Genomic DNA, 18,538 nt, shown 5'->3' with positions numbered 1-18,538 from the left:
CTTGGGGTTGCTTAGCCTTTGAGACTCGGGGTGGCGGCAGACTCGCGTGTTCTGCCATCGCGGCGACCTCAGACCGATTCCGGCGACTCGGTTTAGCAGATTAGTGCTACCCTGGCTTCTGGGATGCTCGGGAAGGCGAGTGTAGGCCCCATGGAAGCTGCTGTGCCGCTCCCAGCCCACAGCAACCCTTTGAGTGCAGCTGGGCCCCCGCAGGCCGCAGTGCCTTTCCCGGGACCACCTCCGAGTTCAGACTTGGAACAGTAGTCATACTTCCCCCCGAGTCCGCTTAGCGGGAAGGTGGCAGTCCTCGGAGTCCTCGGATTTCCTGCCCAGTGTTAGTGGCACAGGGATCTTGAAATTCCGATCCTGGGATTTGGTCCTTAAACCTTACTCCATCGTGAACTTGTAGACCACATGCCAGATGGTACTGGAACACTGTTGTAATTATTCGGTCATTAGAAAAGGTAGCTCCTCCGCATGAAGTGGGTGTGTGGAGAGCCTAGTGTTGCTTGCCTCCTTGGGCCTGTTTATAGTATTTCACCGTTAATGATTTAACATGTCACTATTGAAGATGTTTCTCTTGGCCTTGTATTTTACAGTATTTACAATTACCGTGCAGGGAGGTGGATGTGCACTTTTCCTTCAGACTTGGCCTAGCTCAATGTCACCTCTTAGACGCGTTTCGTAATTCTTCAGTCATAACTGATCATTCTTTTCAAATGGCACGAAACGTTTGTGTCTTTATGGTTACACTTCAGATTCTTACTTGTTGTATGATGTTGTCTTCTTCATATCTGAATTTCTGGGTGCTACAGACATTTCTCTGAAGAAATACTTATTTTGGGCGTACTATTCATTGTAACTTATGTTAGGTACAGTGAGAGAAATGCAGAGATAAATGAGACAGACTCGGCCTCAGCATAAGTGTAGAAAACGACTAAGACAAATAATAACTACTTTGAGCTCTTGTGTGTGTGAATTATTTTAAATACCTATGAGGTAGGTAATGTTACTCCCATGATACAGGTGAAGAAAATGAGCAACCTTCCAGAGGTTGCTAGGAACGGACGGGAGGAATTAGGTAGCATGGCCATGGGATGAGGGAAAGTTATGAAATGAGATTTTACCTGTACATGACATCTGGGGAAAAGAATTGGCAGTGACTGTAGATACTGAGGGCTGATCAGAGGAAAGAAGGAAACTAGAAGTTTGGTTCTGCTCTTCTAAAACTGCTGTTATGGGGGATCCCTGGGTGGCGCAGTGGTTTAGCACCTGCCTTTGGCCCAGGGCGCGATCCTGGAGACCCGGGATCGAATCTCACATTGGGCTCCCGGTGCATGGAGCCCGCTTCTCCCTCTGCCTATGTCTCTGCCTCTCTCTCTCTCTCTCTCTCTCTCTCTCTGTGACTATCATAAATGAATAAAAATTTAAAAAATAAATAAATAAAACTGCTGTTATTTGCATAACTTTGCCATTTATGCTGAAATAACATCAAATGTCTGATTAAGTTGTTTGAGTTGTAATTCTTTTTTCTTATCAAGTTGAAGGGGAATACTTGAGTACAATGAGCTTCATCCATTTAAAGTGTACCATCTAATAAGTTTCCATAGTTCTATGCACCCATCTCAAGATAGCAGCACATTTTGGGGCACGTGAGTGGCTCAGTAGGTTAAATGTCTGCCTTTGACTCAGGTCATGATCTCAGAGTCCTGGGATCCAGCCCTGCATCAGGCTCCCTGCTCAGTGGGGAGTCTGCTTCTCCCTCTACCCCTAACCCCCACTCATGTACACATATGGGCGTTCTCTCTCTCTCTCTCTCTCTCTAATAATTAATTTTTTTTAAGGTAACAACATTTCTATCACCTACAAGAGCCCTTGTGCTCCTTTGTAGCTCATCTCTTCTCTGACACCTGGCAACCACTGATTTACTTTTTGTCAGTATAGACGGACTTGCATTCTATATACATGGAATCACAGAGCTTGTATTCTATGGAGCTTTGAGTTTCAGTTGATTTTTTAACACCAAACTCAAGACTTTTGTTGATTATATGTAATGCAATTTCTTTGGTCAGCCTCATGGTTTCCAAAAATAAAGTGTTTAACTACCTTTACTGAATTCTATGCATTGTTGCCAGATTAAAGTCCTCTTTCCTGCCTTCAAACCTTCAGTAGCTCCTTATTACATTAGAGGTAATGGTCCATACCTTTAGAATGGCATTTGTAGTAAGTCCCAGTCATTTTACAGTCTGCCATTTCTCACTATTTCAGTCTTGTCTCAGTTTACTTTAACTATCTCATGTCACTGTCTCTGTGAGCATTGTTCTATTCAAAGATCATGTGCTTAACTGTCTTTAGAACTCCCCTTGTATTCTTTCTGAGTCTTTGTGGACTATCCTAGGATATTAGGTGATCTCTACAGTCCTTTTAGCCCTTATACTATTTTATTTGTCTTTTCCCCTTTGGAGTATGGCTCCTTTACTGGAATATCCGATTCACTGTTTTCCTGAGGCTTTTTTAACCCCAAAAGCCCTGATTGATCTAGTTTGCCTATTTCTGTGGTACAAATACACCCAACATGGCTGATTTCACACTACTAACATGACATCATGGAATATAGCATTAGGAAGAGAGGTGGTAATGTGCAACTTTAATTTCCACCTTATAGATAAAATAGAAAAAAATCCTTGAGCATAGATGATGATAAATTGTAGTAAAATAGGAACTGATGAGTTTAGGTTATTTATTACCTTTGTTTTAAATGTAATTGTACTAATTTTTAATAACATTGTTTAACAACCAGCTTGCAAAACTCCTGAAAATTTAGCAAATTGACTCTAGCACACCACTAGTTATAGGTTAGTTTCTGTTTGTTTTGTTTTGTTTTTAAAGTTTTATTTTTAAGTAATCTCTACTCTCGATGTGGAGCTCTAACTTAAAACCCCAAGATCAAGAGTCACATGCTCTCCTGACTGAGCCAGCCAGGCACTCCCAGTTATAGGTTAGTTTTTTGATGCCCATTGTAGTGACCCGTGTGTTCAGAAAAGCCTGTATTTAGAGTTATCTTTCATTTTAAAAAATGTTTGGGTGCATGGGTGGCTCAGTCAGTTAAGCATCTGCCTTTGGCTCAGATCATGATCTCAGGGTCCTGCTCTGCAGGGAGCCTGCTTCTCCTTCTGCCTGCTGCTCCCCCTGCTTGTGTGTGTATCTCTGTCAAATAAATAAGTAAAATCTCTTAAAGAATAAGGTTCGATTTGTAAAAGCTAAAATTGTAGTACTGAGTTCTTAAGCTTTTCAGAATCAGTTTACAAATCTTATCCTATGTAAAGGCTAGGAAATTAAAAAAACATCGCTTTTAAGGGCCTTTGAATATTTGGGCTAATTTACAAACAAATGGGTATGTACAGCACAGAGGACAGATATGTCCAGATTTTTGAAAACTAATATTCTTGTTTAGGACCTGGAAAATGTTACAGACAGGATGTCTGCATTCAGTAATTAATTGCCAAGTTTCAGTGTAGAAATACTAACATCAGTCTCCAATATATAAACAAGGAAATCACAAGTAAAATTTTATTATAAACTACACCTTAACCTCCATGAGCATATTCTCAAGCATCCAGAAATCATTCTTTGTTCTGTGTAAGTTTGAGCAAACTCTAGAATACAGCACCATAATAAGGATTAAGGCATTTATCTGCAGTAGTTCCTAAATACTTCATATTTCTTAGTTTTGGGGGGGGTTCTTTTTCAAAATATTCTCTCCATGAACATGTATGATTATTCATTCCCATGGCCAAATGGCACAAGCCTACAACAATAAAGATGAGCTCTACTTATACAGAAATTGTTGTAGAGTTGTCTTTTCTGACTTCAAGAGAACGAGTTGTCTTTTCTGACTTCAAGGAACGAGATGAGGTGTGGTATCTAAGTATACGTTGTACACAGAGACAGCTTTATCTGAAAAACATAGTTTATCGGTCAGAGTTTAGCAGAACCACTATGAATATTGTAGAATTAAGGATTTATTGTAGGAATTGGATCTTATACAATTGTGAGAGAAGCTGGAGAACAGCCTAAAACTGAGAGATGGAGGATCAGAGAAATGTCATTAACCAGCTCTTCTGAAGCACTGTTATGGGTGAGCAGATCCAAGCTTGCCATGGCATCTGGGGCTGGATTCTGTGTCTGGTTGGTGGAGTGGGACCACACCAAAGGAGAGTAGATGAAGTCTGTGGATGGCTGTTGCTACTACTAGGTTCTGTTACTCAGCCAGAAGAGCTAGGTATGGGCAGGAGAAAGCAAGGGCACACCGGGTTATAGCCAGACCCTTCATGGCTATTGCTCACCACCTCTAATCACAGTGACCTTCAACATAGTAGCAGCTGCTTCCCTTTCACCTTCCAGGTCTTGGGCACATTTCCTTTTTTGGCCAACTTTAACCCAGAACCCTACAGAGAGGGGGACTTGGGGACACTTAGTTCTAGCTTAGCCAAGTTGGCAAAGTACAAAACTGATGTAGTCTACCCTTTGTCAACTCGGCAACTATACACGCTTCCTCTAATTTTTCAAACCAAATTAAAGGCAAAATTATGCTTTTGTCTAATATATAGCTATCCTTTGTTTCTGTAATTGGTCATGTGTTAGAGCTGTATTCTTTCTTCCATTAACCATTCCATATTTCTTCTGCTTTCAGCAAGAACCTAAGTTGATCATAGTTTCTTGCCTGGTGGAGCGACCCAGACCTTCATTACTAAAGGGTTAATGTCCAGAGTAGTCCTGCCTGAATTGGATTGTTTCATTTTTCACTAACTTCTATCACAGGGTATGAGAGCACTGAGAGGCCTCAGAGAATTCTCTGTAGTCCAGTTATACTCATTTCCCTCATTATGTTAGAAATAACCCTGTTTTTTTCTGAAATCAGTCACCTTTGCCAATAAATAACCCCCTATTAAAGAATAGGGTTAATTTTTGGTTCACCGGAGCCCATAGTAGTCTTAACTTCAGTTTAATGGAACCATTGTGTCCCCCTGGTGGAAGGATATCTCCTTTGGGAATGAAAACTTCTAAGCCAGCAGCATCGATCCAAAGTTGTTAGAATAGAAAGCAGAAATTTCACTAGCAGATTATTAGGGGTAATAGTGAGAGGGGTGACTGCCATTCTCACCCTTTAATTCCAGACTGGTGAATCCTACCTATACAAGAAATAATCCCATATATTCATTGCTGATTCAGAGCATATACTACATACTGGAAGGCATTAAATATTATTATCCCCACCCCAAAAGTAATTTTTTTAAAGATTTTATTTATTTATTCATGAGAGACACACACAAACAGAGAGAGAGAGAGGCAGAGACATAGGCAGAGGGAGAAGCAGGTTCCACGCAGGGAGCCCAATGTGGAACCCAATCCTGGGACTCCAGGATCATGCCCTGGGTCAAAGGCAGGTGCTCAACCGCTGAGCCACCCAAGTGTCCCTCCACCCCCAAAAGTATTACTGGTGCCTAACTGATGCTATAACTATCCTCAAAAGGCCGTCCGTATCACTCAGAAGATGGAAGCCATACCAGTAATTGAAGAGGGAAAAGTTTAATATAAATAAACTGTTAACTAGGGGCACGTGGGAGGCTCAGTGGTTGAGCGTCTTCCTTTGGGTCAAGTCCTGATCCCCAGGCCCTGGGATTGAGTCCCATATTGGGCTCCTTGTAGGGAGCCTGCTTCTCCCTTTGCCTATGTTTCTGCTTCTCTATGTGTCTCTCATGAATAGATAAATAAAATCTTAAAAAAAAAAAAAAAAAACCTGTTAACTAGCAAAAGATGCTTAACTACTAAAAATGGGTAAAAGAGCACTCATAAGGGGTTCAGAAATAGCATATGCAGAAAACTGCTACTACCCTCTAGGATGAGAGTAAACAAGGAAAGATAATAGAAAATACCTTTTTCCAACCCCCTTCCCAAGCCTGAAATTCAGACCTCTTTGGAGAGAGTATGGTTCCAGGAATACGTAATCTGCCATAGCAGTGACTTTTGCATGGCAGTGTGCTGGAGCTGGAGCTGGTCCATAGCAATGGCCTGTTGGGAGCTGAGAAACTTGCCAGAGATCATGTGGGCAGGAGCCAGGCTGTGATGGTCACTGAAGTGAGCACTACCAGACCCTCACACTGATCCATTTGCTACTGTGTGAAATAAAAACATGGAACTGGGAAGAGAAGCCCCTTCATCACTTTGTAGTGGCCCTCCCATGCCTTTTATTAATAAAACTTAATATCATTGAGGTGGCTGGAAAAGGAGAATTTGTTTGGGTAACACAAGGATGGATTTGGAGCTCAGAGACAGTAGATTGGTAACTAGCCTGCTGTTCCGCTATTCTTTCCGGCCCGCCGCTTCAAGATAATGGGAGACATAGTAAGACCAGTTGGTTCATGATCCAAATACCCATTGCTAAGCTTTAATTATCCATAAAAAAAGTTCCCTGATCACAGCCAATGTTGTATGGAATACCATGATGAGAAAATAAGGCATTCTGTAAGTTCATGGATGGTGGTTTTGACAGAAATATCAAGGACAAGGAAGACAGATCCATATCTGGAATATATTCTAGTAGGGAGAAATTACTGCTCCTCTCACGATGGAAATGAACCAGTATCAGGAATGGTTTCATTGTCGATTTTTTTATAGTTGGCAGGCTAGGTACTCATCTTTGGCTAGAACCGAATTGATGAGTAAAAATCTATGTTGCTAACCTTCAGCTTGGCTGCTACAGCTACTGAGATCATGAGTCCATTGGGCAAGACAAGGGTAGCTAGGGAAAGAGGCCGATATCCAAAGAATAGGAAATTTTATCTAAGTATCAAGATACTCCTCTGCTGGGGTAATTCTTTGGTGAACGTTTATATGGAACACAGATATCTTTACGTTCTAAATACCTACTTGGAAAGCTCATTCAGCATACCTCTTCCCCAAGCCTCTGGTCTACAGCTTTCCAATTATGTCCCTTCCAAGTCCTTGGCTGTCCAGCCAAACTGCTAATCATTCTTGAATCAGTGTAAATCCATACCTGTGGCCATCTCGCCTTCCAGGCAAAGTGAATGACTGTTACATCACTCAAAGTTCTGACCATTTTGGGGAGTTCCCTTATCAAAGTCTCTCAAGATCAACCCTGAATGGGAATGTGGTGCTTTGCTGTCCATTTGCAGTTGGTGCTAGATGGTTCATGTAGAACCACCTAAAAATGGGGATCCCTGGGTGGCTCAGCAGTTTGGCGCGTGCCTTCAGCCCAGGGCATGATCCTGGAGTCCTGGGATCGAGTCCCACGTTGGGCTCCTTGCATGAAGTCTGCTTCTCCCTCTGCCTATGTCTCTGCCTCTCTCTCTCTCTCTCTCCTCTCTCCTCTCTCTCTCTCTCTGTGTCTCTCATGAACAAATGAATAAAATCTTAAAAAAAAAAAACAAAACACCTAAAAACAAGGCCCAAAGTCTTCCTTAATCAGTTGGTCAAAGGGATCTCCCCATGAGGCAATAGGTGTAAGATGAAGGAGATGAAGCAATATGTGAGCAGGAGCCAATAATTTCATGAGTGTCTGAGTCACTTGCTCATACATTTTACTTGTGTCTTAGGACCTGCTCAAGCCCAGTCTTGTATAGACCGTTCCCACTTGAGGGTGGAGTACTATGTGAATGCCCAACTTTATGATTTGGTGTACCTGGTAACATCCATTTCAAGCCAAGGAGTTCAGGTCACGTGGTAATTTGGTGACCCATGGTCAAGTGTTTGGTCTCTACGAGAACTCAGTAACAAGCTAGAAACTATTAACTCAATAGTTCTTCAGAGCATAGCATAACTTTGCCCCTAATCCAAAGATCTGTGCTGTCTATTCACCTATGGATAATGGCCAGAGGCTCCCTATCTGTCAAAAATGCTTCAGTCACCATGGGATCTTCTGGGTCAGATGGCCCAAGTGCTAGAACAGCTTTCATGGCAGCTTGGACCTGTTGTGGAGCTCTCCTCAAAACTGGCTCAAAATGGGTTTGCTAGATAAAAGGTTGGAGTAGCTCACCCAAATGAGGTATATGTTGCCTCCCAAATCCAAAGAGGCCCACAAGGCTTTAAGTTTCATAGTGGTAGCAGGAACCAGATGCAACAACTTATCCTTCATCTTAGAAGGGTTATATTAGTAGGACTGTTGGACCCCAAGAATTTTCATTGGGAGGGGAGTTTTTGTGGGATTTCTTTCCCCCACACTCTGGCCACATATGTATTTTACCAAGGAGTCTAAGTTATGAGGTTCAACTACCAAGTCCAGTCAGCAAGATATCATCAATATAACAAACAAGTTTACTCTGGAATGGAGGGCCATCAAGGTCCCCATAGACCAGATTATGAAAGAAAGCTCTGGATTTGATATAGCTCTCAAGTAGGCCCTATTACCAGAATCAAACCTGTGGTCTCATTCCTTTTGCTGCAGGGGTCCTCAGAGATAGGAACTTGTCAGAAAAACATGGAATGAGTCTTTTTAAGTTGGTGTTGCTAGAAGCTGATGATTGCCTCACTAAGACTTATTATTAGTCTCATTTTCATCATTGAGTTATTAAGAATGTATACTGGAGTGCCTGGGTGTCTCAGCCATTTGAGCATCCAGACTCTTGATCTCAGCTCAGGTCTTGATCTCAGGGTCATGAATTTGTGCCCCACATTGGCCTCCATACTGGGCATGGAGCCTACTTAAAAAAAAAAAAAAAGATTATGTCCTTTTAGTTCTGATTAAACTACAGGTAGTAGCTTTGTTAGGGAACTGTGATATATTGCATTATATGTTAGATTATGTTTATGGTTACGAACTGGGACTATCACTTGTAGCAAGAAATAAGGTTGGAGAAGGTAGCAGGGGCCAAATCACAGAAGGCCTTGTATACTAAGGAGTTCAGACTTTATAAATAGTTGAAAAAAAATTTGGAGCAGACAATACAATAATTTCATTTTCACCTTATAAAAGTAATGTATAGGCAGATGAGTTACATGGATGCAAGTATAGAGGTAGAACTGTCAGATTATTTTAATAGTCCTGATGAGAAGAGACGTAACCTGATAAAGCAGTAGCCATAGTTAAAGCCCATGGGCTAAATGTGAGAAATGTTGGGGAGGTAAAATCCAGAGGCCTTCAGCAGATGATCGTACCAGTTACTGTGCTAGAGAGTGTGGAAAGAAGAAGAGATCCGAAGGAAAGGATTGAGTTCAGCTTTGAACCTGCTGAATTTAAGGTGTGTGTAACATTGGGGTAATTGTCAGTAAGTCACTGAATATATTTACCTAGGGGATATATGTGGTATGATATGAAAGTAGAGATTTGGGTGTCATCAGCATATATGTTGTAACTGAAGCCATGAAGAGAAAAGATTTCATGCAGGATGGGAAGAGAAAAGGACAAAGATGAGTGAGTTACAAGCAAGTTAATCTAGTGCCAAGTGCCTCAGAAAGACAAGGTGTAGTGGAAATAAGTTTGTGGGCTCACCCTTGCCCCCCTCCCTTTGTAATGACTAGTTTAAGTAGATATATTTACAGTGTTCAAAAATTTAAAAAGTGAAAGTGACTTTTTCCTATAGCTTTACCAGCATGGTATATTTTCAGACTTTAAGTTTCTGTCATCCTAGTAAGTGAAGAATGGTACCTCAGGATATTTTTACTTTTACTTACCTCCCCTTATTCGGAGTTTGGTTGAGCGTATTTTCATATGGTTTTAGAGTCATTTTTACTTCATTTTCCATGAACTAGCGGTTCATAATCCATTGCTTGTTTTCCTTAATGGATTATTTTCTTACTGATTTCTCAGTGTTGCTTGTAGGAAGGTTAGACTGTTTCTGCATATGGTAAATATTTTCTCAGAATTTGTCATCTTTTGACTTACAGTATGATTCACCATGCATGGTTGTGGGACTTTTTGGTGGTTGTTTGCTTTTTTATCTTGATAGTCACATTTACCTATATTTTCTTCTGGATTTCAGGTCAATTTAAAAGACTTCTTTCACTCAGGCCTTTCCTACTCTATTTGCTTCTATTTTGTGTGTGTGTGTGTGTGTGTGTGTGTCTTAAAAAAAAAAAAGCTTTATTGACATATAATTCATAAAATTCACCCATCTTAAGTGTGTAATTCATGTTTTTCAGTAAATTTATAGTAGAGTCGTGCAACCATCACTACAATCCAGTTTTAGAACATTTCCATCATCCCAGAAAGATCCTTTGTGTACTTTTACAGTTGATGCCTGTTCCCATTCCCAGCCCCGGGCATCTGCTAATCTGCTTTCTGTCTCTTAGGATTTGCCTTAGCTGTGTAGTTTTATATAAATGGAATCATACAAAATGTAGTCTTTTGCAGCTGGCTACTTTCATTTAGCATGATTTTTTAAATTGTAGTAAAATACACATAAAATTTATTGTTTTAACCAGTTTTGTTTTTTTTTTTAAGATTTTATTTATTTATGAGAGACATAGAGAGGCAGAGACAAAGGCAGAGACACAGGCAGAGGGAGGGGAGAAGCAGACTCCATGCAGGAAGCCCGATGCGGGACTCGATCCGGGTCTCCAGGATCACGCCCTGGGCTGAAGGCACGCTCCAAACCGCTGAGCCACACAGGGATCCCCTCTTAACCAGTTTTTAAGTGTAGAGTTCAGTAGTGTCAAGTACATTAACATTGTTGTACAACCCATCTCCAGGACTCTTCATCTTGCAAAATTAAAACTCTGCACCCATAAAAAACTACCCACTCTCCCGTCACCCTGCCCCCGGACAACCACCCTTCTGCTTTCCATGTCTATGAATTTGACTTCTATTGATTTTTTTTTCTCTATTGTTTATTGTTTTCTATTTTGCTGATTTATGCTCTAAAGTATATTTCCTTCCCTGGTTGCTTTATTTAGTTTGCTATTTTTCTAGTTTCTTAAAGTGGAATCTTGGGTTATTGATTTAAGATCTTTTCTAATATATGTATTTAAAGCTACACATTTCCCTTCAAGCAGTGCTTTAGCTACATTCTGTAAATTTTAAGATGTTGTGTTTTTGTTTACATTCAGTTCTCAACATATTTTATGATTTCCCTTGTGATTTCTTTTTCACCCACGGATTATCTAGAAAAATGTTGTTTAATTTCCAAATATCTGTGGATTTTCCTAAATTTCTTTTCAATGCTGATTTCTAATATAATTGCATTGTGGATGGAGAACATAGTTTATATGATTACAGTCTTAAAATTTGAGGCTCTTTTTTATTTGCCAAGGCCTTGATTTCTGGAGAATGTTTCATGTGTGTTTGAAAAGGATGTATATTCTGTTGTGTTGGGTGGAGTGTTCTCTAGATATTTGGTTGGTGGTATTCAAGTTTTCTATATCCTTGCTGATTTTCTGTGTCATTTTATCAACTTGAGAAAGGGATATTGAAGTCTCTAACTTCTTATCTTGGAATAAATCCTACTTGGTTATGCAGTATATATTGTTGGATCTGATTTGCTAAAATGTTGCACATAATTATTTTATCAATATCCATGATGTGTTCTGTAGTTTTAACATCTTTAGTCTGGTTTGATAATGCTGGCTTCATGGAATGAATTGGGAAGTATTCTCTCTTCTGTGATTTTCTGAAAAAGTTGATGTAAAATTGTTATGATTTTTTAAGTGCTTGGTAGAATTCACCAGTGAATGCCGTTTAAGCCTGAAGTTTTTCTTTATAGGAAAGTTTTTAAATCATAAATTCAATTTCTTTAATAGATATTAATCCATCCAAGGTATCTGATTCTTCAGTGAGCCTTGATAACTTGTCTTTCAAAGCATTGGAAATACATTAGCATAAAGGTATTCATAATACTTGCTTAATGTTCCTATTAATGTTTATATTGTTAACCAAAGGAATATATATTATTCTTGTGATGTTGGTCATCTCTCTCATTCCTTTCTGATACTAATAATTCATATCTTTTCTCTCTCTTTTTTCCCTGATTAGTCTGGCTAGTTGATCTTGAAGAGCCAACTTTTGGTTTGTTTTTCCTTACTATTTTCCTGTCTTGTTTCATTTATTTCTCCTCTTATTTTTAATATTTACTTTCAGTGAGTTACATTGGGTTTCATTTGCTTTTTCTAGTGTTTTAAGGTAGAAGTCTCATTTAGGAAATTTACAAATATTTGGAAATTAAACTGTTTCTCTTTTTTTGTAGGGAAATTAAACAATTTCTAAATAACCATGGGTCAAAGGAGAATCACAAGAGAAATTACAAAATATTTTGAATTGAGTGTAAACAAAAATGCAACATATGAGACTTTCCTATTTTTCTTAATATAGGCCTTTATTGTTATAAAATTCCTTCTGTTTAGCATTTTAGGTGCATCCCACAGATTTTGATGTATTTTCATTTTTGTTCAGGTAAAAATACTTTCTACTACTCTTGTGAGTTCTTCTTTTACCATAGATTATTTAGAAGTCTGTTGCTTGATTTCTAAACACTGGGATTTTTCAGATAGCTTTCCATTACTGATTTCTATTTTCATTCTATAGTGATTGGAGAAAACACTTGGCATAATTCAAATCCTTTTTATTTATTTATTTAAAAAGCTTTTGTTATTTATTTGAGGGAGAGAGTGCAAGTGAGAGAAGAGAGTAAGAGTGAAGGGGCAAAAGGAGAGGGAGAAGCAGACTCCCCGCTGAGCAGGGAGCCCTAGGCCCAGGGGTCCATCCCAGGACCCCAATCAGTGTGAGCCGAAGGCAGACACCAGACTGACTGAGCTACTCAGGTGCCCCTCCTTTTCTATTTATTAAGACTTGGTAAATGTTTTATATATACTTAAAAGGAATGTGTATCTACTGTTGTTGGGTAAATATCAATTAGGTCAAATTGGTTGGAAGTGATACTCAAATTTTCTCTATCCTTAATGATTTTCTGTCTTCTTGCTGTATCGATTACTGGTAGAGAGGTTTGGAAATTTCTAACTATAACTGTGGATTTGTCTGTTTCTCTTTACAGTTCTGTCAGTATTTGTTTCCTGTGGTTTTTTAAAAAAATTTTTTTTAATTTAAAAAAAGATTTTATTTATTCATTTATTTGAGAATGAGAAAGAGCGCGAGTGGAGGGAGGAACAGAGAGAGAGGGACAGGCAGACTCCAGGAGCTGAGTGGGGAGCCTGACACGGGACTCGATCCCACGACCCTGACCATGACCTTATCGGGAGGGAACTTAATGGACTCAGCCATCCAGGCACTCCTTTTTTTTAAAGACTTTATTTATTTATCTGAGAGAGAGCGCACACAAGCGCATGCAAGTAGGGGGAGAGGCAGAGGGAGAAGGAGAAGCAAACTCCCTGCTGAGCCGGGACCCCTATGCTGAACTGAATCCCAGGACCCTGGGATCATGACCTGAGCAGCAGAAGGCAGACTTGTAACCACCTGAGCCACCCAGATGCCCTGCTTCCTGTGTTTTGAAGTTATTAGTTGCATAAATTCTAGGGGGATGGTTGGGCAGAGAGAGTCCCAAGCAGGGCCACATGCAGGGCTCCATCTCACAGCCTGCACCCAAACCAAGAGTCAGATGCTTAATTGACTGCGCCACCCAGGCACCCCATCATGCGTTTTGTTTTGTTTTGTTTTGTTTTGTTTTGTTTTAACTTCGTAAGTATGGTATGGGGATTTGTGTGTGCTATTTTGGCTATCTTCAACCTATATGACTTCATGTATACTATGAGAGCATTATAGTTAATTTATTTGTTTCCCCTCCTCTGGCCTTTGTGCTGTTGTATATTTTACTTCTGTACATGTTGCCACAATACCTTATTGTTATTTTGCTTTTTTTCTTTTTTTAAGATTTATCTGTTTGAGAAAGAGTGCATGGGTGAGCTGGGGAGGGACAGAAGGAGAGGGAAAGAGAATCCCAAGAGAGGCTGAACCCTGAGACCACAACTTAAACCAAAACCAAGAGTTGGATGCCCAACCCACTGCACCACCCAGCGCTCCTATTTTTGCTTTAAATAGTCAATTATCGATAAAAAAATTTTTTTAAGGAAAAAGCATATTATTTACTGACATCTGCTGTTTCCAGTGCTCTTACTCCTTTGTGTAGATCTAGATTTTATTTGGTATTTTCTTTTTGCCTGGAGGACTTTTTTTTTTTTTTTTTTTGCCTGGAGGACTTTTTAAAAAGTTGTTTTGTAATGTAAGGCTGCTCATGATGAATTACTTTAATTTTTGTGTGTTGAAAAGGTTTTATTTTGCCTTCATTTTTGAAAGAAATTTCTCAGATATAGAATTTTATATTGATAGCTTTTCTTTTAGTTCTTTTAAGATGTTGTTTCAGTGTCTTCTGGCAAGTGTTGTTTTCTTTTTTTCTTTTTTTTTTTTTTTAAGATTTATTTATTTATTCAGAGGGGTCAGAGGGGGTAGGGAGAGACATAGGCAGAGGGAGAAGCAGACTCCATGCAGGGAGCCTGACATGGGACTTGTTCCCAGGTCTCCAGGATCACACCCCGGGCTGCAGGCGGTGCTAAACCACTGCACCACTGGGGCTGCCCAAGTGTTGTTTTCAAAGAGAAATCTGCTATAATCTTGGTTTCTCTTTACATAATGTCCTTTTTTTTTTTTTTCTTAATCTGACTGGTTTTACAGTTTTCTCTGTATCATTGATTTTAAGCAGTTTGATAATTATGTTGAATTTTGTTGTAGTTTTTTTCAAGTTTCTTTTGTTTGGGATTTGCTCTGGTTCTTGGATATATGAGCTTATAGTCTCAATCAAATTTGAAAAAAAAAATTAGCCATTATTTCTTAGTTTTTTCCTGTCTTCCCTTCTTCCTGATCAATCCAATTACATATATGTTAGATTACTTGACATTCCTCTTCTGCAATTTTCTGGAAGATTTGGCATAGAATTGTTATGATTCTGTTTTATTAAATGCTTGGTAAAATTCACCAGTGAATGCCCTTTTAGATTGGAGTTTTTCCTTGTTGGAAGGCTTTTATAGTTTTATTCTTTACTTTTAAAAGATTTTACTTATTTATTTGAGAGCGAGAGCGTGTGTGCATGTGCACTTTTTAAAAAGTTTTATTTGGGATCCCTGGGTGGCTCAGCGGTTTAAGCACCTGCCTTTGGCCTACGGTGCGATCCTGAAATCCTGGGGTCAAGTCCCACGTTGGGCTCCCGACATGGAGCCTGCTTCTCCTTCCTCCTGTATCTCTGCCTCTCTCTCTCTCTCTCTCTCTCTCTCTATGTCTATCATAAACAAACAAACAAATAAATAAATAAATCTTTAAAAAAATAAAAAGTTTTATTTACTTAAGTAATCTTTATACCCAACATGGAACTTGAACTCAATGACCCCAAAGATCAAGAAGCGCTCACTCTTGCAACTGAGTCAGGCAGGTGCCCGTGTGTCAAATTTTTAAAAGATTTAACAGATTTTTTTAAATGAAACTTGTCTTGATATTATTAGACTATTAAGGATTTTTCGTTTTGTTATTATCATTTAAGATCACTGGGACTGTCAGTGACTTTATTGGGCCATAATTACAGCAGATATTCTGAACATGCTTCAATTTTTCCAGCACTATCTGTTTTATTTCTAGCTGCTGTGAGGGTATCCATCTCTAATACCCAGCTTCTAATTGCTTCATCTTTTGTGAATTAAGAGCAGGAGAGTTGTGGTCATAGATTGATAAGCCTCTTAGTTTGAGGTCTTGAGATAAGAGGAGTTGAAAATTTAAGCCAAATGCAATTTTTAGCTCTGAGACACATTTTTGCTTCAATGATTACTTGTGTATTTTCTTGAGATTGCTGGAAGTATGATTTCTGTGAAAATACCCTAAGTGTTGAATTTCAAATATCTCTTGCAAGAATGGGAAATATGATGGTGTATTTGATAACTATAATAGATAAATGCATAGTGCATAACTTCCACATTATGGGTGTTAAATTTATCGGCTTTTATATTGCTGAATTTTATGTCCTGTTTTTTTTTTTAACTCTTGTTATATATTATTTACAGTATTATATATTACTTAATTGTTATGTGGATTATTCTAGTCACAGAATTTGTAGGGGAGGGTTCTACTTCCTAAAACTGCAAAAGTAAAATAGCACACACAAATCCCCATACCATACCTACGAAGAGGTTTTGTTTTGTTTTGTTTTTTAAGATTTTATTTGAGAGAGTGCATGAGCAGGGGACGGGCAGAGGCAGAGGAAGAAGCACACTTCCCACTGAGCAGGGAGCCTGACAAGGGGCTCGATCCCAGGACCCAAAGATGATGACGTGAGCCAAAAGCAGACACTCAACTGACTGTGCCACCCAGGCACCCTGCTTTTTATTGGCTTTAATAACATTCTTTTCTAGTTTCACCTTGAGCATTGAAGAGCATATTGTTCTAGTCACTTCTTAGAAAAAATAATAGGGCTATTCACTTCTGTATTTGTTATTCTACATATGTCACAATGTCTTAATAGTATGCTGTTGCCAAATGATATGAGGTTGGGTAGCTGCCACCTTGTTTCTGCTAATATCAGAAAGAGCCCTTTTTGTGATCATGTATATTCATAAGTATTCAGATGTAGTGGTAAAGAAAGCAGGAGCTCGGAAGGCAATGTGGGTTTTTTGTTGTTATTGTTGTTGTCTTTTGAGTAAAGACTACTGCTAGGAAAAAGAGCAGAGAAAAGAAAGGGAGAAGAATATGACATTTCTCAGACTTTTGCTCAGAGAAAATATTTGTTTCACCAAATAGTGTCCTTCTGTCTAGGTTTTGGCTCACAGACTGATTTAGGATTATGCAAGTAGGTGCCTTTTAAGGAACATACCGGTTATACACAGTGAGGGACTTTCAACCTCTTTCTCACTAGTAAGAATGATGAGGGTGATTTGGGTGATTAAGATAAATTTTACAATAATGACTTTGTAGTGAAAGGTAGTATTCCAGGTCTGAGGAAAAAGAGAAGGCTAATTATGGGTAGAATAGTGATCTTCTTGCAGGGACCTAACAAGTTGTCATTTTTGTCTTTCATTTTTCTTTCAAAGAAAGATATCCCACATCTGTTAGACAGTGCTACATCGATGCCCTTCTGAAAATGGAAATATTTTCATCAACAAAATAGAGTTGAACTGATTAACATGGGGCTAGTTTTAGATTTTATTTATTTTGGTGTGAACTTTTAAAGTTTTCCTGCAGAAATATTAACATGGTTGGTTATGGGATATTGCCATAGACCCTGCTAAGGATGTTATATAAATATGTAGTACTAAATAAATAAATAAAGTAAATAAATAAGTAGTACATCCAAGGTTACCTTTTCAAAATCTGGCTACTTTTGAAATATGAAACTTATGTGACCCCCCGGTAGGGGATCGTGGAGCTGTATTTTATATTTGGTGGTGTATGTGGAATCTCACAACCCTTCCCTCAGAGATTCGGGATTGGAGTGCAGATTCTACTGTTGTAACCAGTACCATAAGTGATTTTTCAGCATTGAAAGTTTGGAAAGTAGAGCCTGTAGCCGAATTCCTGACTGCTTATCCACTGGTTGACCAGAATTACTTCTTAGAAATTAGTTTTCCTACTTCTGGCCTCTCCCACTCCACTTCCTCAGTTCCTTTTTCTGAGGAAGAGGACCATTTTTTTTTTTTTTTTTTAATTTTTAAGAAAGCTACCATCTTGAAGAGGTAGAGTTTAGGAGAACTGAGTTCTAGTTAGTAGTTACTGTTCTGCATGCTAGTAGCTGTGCAGCTGTGAGCGCATCACTTAGCCTCTCTGTGCCTCCGTTTCCTCACCTGTAAACGGGAGGAAGGGTCCCCAGATGGGAACGTCAAACTACGTATCAGATTATACCTGTATGCTCATAATACTCCATTACTCAAAGAGTAGCAAATACTTGTGTCTGTTAGAAAATATTCATATTTCCATCCTTTGAGGATGACATTAATTATATTGATAGAGTATGTCATACTTCACTGGAGGCCAAAAAAATAATGTTCTAGCCATTAACATGGACTTAAGAAAATAAAATAAACCTAAACAACTTACTTTTGAATAGATGATACTTAGTAAAAACTTAAAAAATGTGAAGTGTATATACTGGAAAGTATTTTCATCCTGCCTAACTTCCAGTTCCTCTTCCAGAGCAGCCACTGTCCCTAGTTTCTTGTGTATCCTTCCAGAGCTAAAAGTCTTACCGTAATAGGTAGTTAATAGGTAATGTTCCAAATTTATAAAAATTGGAGGAACAATTAGTTTTGAGAAGCATGAGGGTAAATAGCACAAGAAATAGCTATGAGACAAAAATGATTGAAGTGGCCTACCATGACCAGGATAATTGCTTGTTTTTAAATTATATATATATGTATTTTGAGATTTTTGTATATACATTCATGAGAGACAGAGAGAGGCAGAGACATAGGCAGGGAGAAGCAGGCTTCTCTCAGGGAGCCTGATGTGGGACTCAATCCCAGGACCCTGGTATCACAACCTGGGACAAAGGCAGATGCTCAACCACTGAGTCACATAGGTGCCCCATTACCCAGGTGCCCCATT

The 18,538-nt window shown here is 39.1% G+C and overlaps 1 protein-coding gene across 5 annotated transcripts in view; it reads left to right on the top strand.

Annotated features, from left to right (window-relative positions):
* Window positions 1–18,538, top strand: part of SEC11A (SEC11 homolog A, signal peptidase complex subunit) — a 40,232-nt gene that overhangs the window by 723 nt on the left and 20,971 nt on the right. The window lies entirely within an intron of this gene.

The sequence above is a fragment of the Canis lupus genome, chromosome 2 (assembly GCF_048164855.1).
Source record: "Canis lupus baileyi chromosome 2, mCanLup2.hap1, whole genome shotgun sequence".
Lineage (NCBI taxonomy): Eukaryota > Metazoa > Chordata > Mammalia > Carnivora > Canidae > Canis > Canis lupus.
Note: the sequence above shows the minus strand (reverse complement) of the source record. Positions and strands in the feature narration are given on the sequence as shown.